Source organism: Echinops telfairi, unplaced genomic scaffold, assembly GCF_000313985.2.
Source record: "Echinops telfairi isolate 266 unplaced genomic scaffold, ASM31398v2 ScPeMD7_5592;HRSCAF=6446, whole genome shotgun sequence".
NCBI classification, from domain to species: domain Eukaryota; kingdom Metazoa; phylum Chordata; class Mammalia; order Afrosoricida; family Tenrecidae; genus Echinops; species Echinops telfairi.
In genome coordinates, this window is record NW_022109491.1 from 9118227 (window position 1) to 9119947 (window position 1721).

The following is a 1721-nucleotide window of genomic DNA, read 5'->3' on the forward strand; positions in this document are numbered from 1 at the left end:
AAAGGTTGCCTGATTCATAACAGTAGCAAAATTAAGTTATGAACTAGCAATGAAAATGGTTTTATGGTTGGGGGGGCACCACCACATGAGGAACTGTATGAAAGGGTCACGGCATTAGGAAGGTTGAAAACCACTGCTATTAATCCTTATGGCAGCAGACAGCCTCATATTTCTCCCAGGGAGAAGTTAGTGGGTTTGAACTGCCAGTCTTTCAGTTAGCAGTCTAACACTTACCTTACCACCAGGTAGGCCATATTAGTTACGAATTTCATTTCAGGAGTGTGGGGCAGCATTATAAAATATTTGTCATCGCTGTGGGTGTGAAGTCCGTTGGCTAGGACTGAAAACTGCTGCTTCTTTGGACTAGAACCATCAGTTCTTCCCTTTCTGCAGTAATTGCATTTTCTTTGGAGGACATCTGTACCCATCGAATACAGTTTGGAGAGCCTGCTAATCAAGGAACGGGCTCCCACCCAAGCTGGCCAGTCAGGTACACTCTTCTTAGAAGCTGAACTGAAAACCGAAAGACGACGAGCCCTGGTAGCCAGTGGACTCTGGTGGCCAGGATAGATTTCTCTGGTTACAAAGGATCTGGACACAAAACAAAGCACAACAAGCAAACAAAATCAATAAAAAGTCACCCACGTCTTACCAGGATGTCAAGCTAAAATATGAATAGCGTTATATTTTTAAAGGAAACCCGAAGAGCTGATTTGGGAACAAAGAAACCTTTCATTGATCCACTCGCACAAGAACCTTCTACTGGGTTCCTAATATCTGACACAGTGTGAGAAGTGGTGAGAAAATGGGGACTGATCCGGGAGATGTCTGCCTACGGTGCAAGACCCAAACCAAACTAAACTCACTGCCATCAAGTCGAGTCCAACTCTCGGAGGCCCCAGAGGACAGGGCAGAACGGCCTCTGTCAGTTTCCCAAAAGGTAGCTCTTTGCAGGAGTAGAAAGTCTCATCTTTCTTCCGAGGACAGGCTGTTGGTTTCAAACTGCAGACCTTGTTTAACAGCCCACTACAGTCCTAGAGGCCACAGAAAATGGACAGGTTAGCTACTGCTGACGTCCTTATAAAACGGGAGCAGGTACTTACAGGAGGAGGCTCCACGGGGAGGTGAAAAGGGTATAGGTGCTCAGCAGCCAGCTGAACAGCTGTATAGCTGGGTCCACACAGAAGAGCCTAAGAAGAAAGGCCTGGTGATCTACGTCCACAAAGCACACCATTGCGAACCCTGTGGAGCACAGTTCTACCCTGATACATATGGGGACTCCATGAGTTGAGGTTGGCAAGACAGCAACTGGATGTTCACAGAAACAAATCCCACTGCCAAGTCCAGTGGGTTCCAACTCACAGTGACCCTGTACATGGTTTCCAAGGCAATATATCTTTATAGGAGCAGATAACCTCAACTTTCTCCCTAGGTGAAGCTAATGGGTTTGAACTGCCAACCTTGCTATTAGCAGTACCTCACTTACCGGACAGTGCGATTGTGTGTGGCTGTGTTAGTTTGGATTGACTAGAGAAACAAATCCAGAGGCACTAAAATATATGCATAAGAAAGAGATTTATATAAAAGAGCAATTATATACTAAGAAAACATCCCAGCCCAGTACAGTTCAAGTCCCTGTGTCTAATATTAGCCCATATGTCCTATACCAATCTACAAAGTCCTCTTCAGACTCATGAAACACACACAATGACGCCGAATGC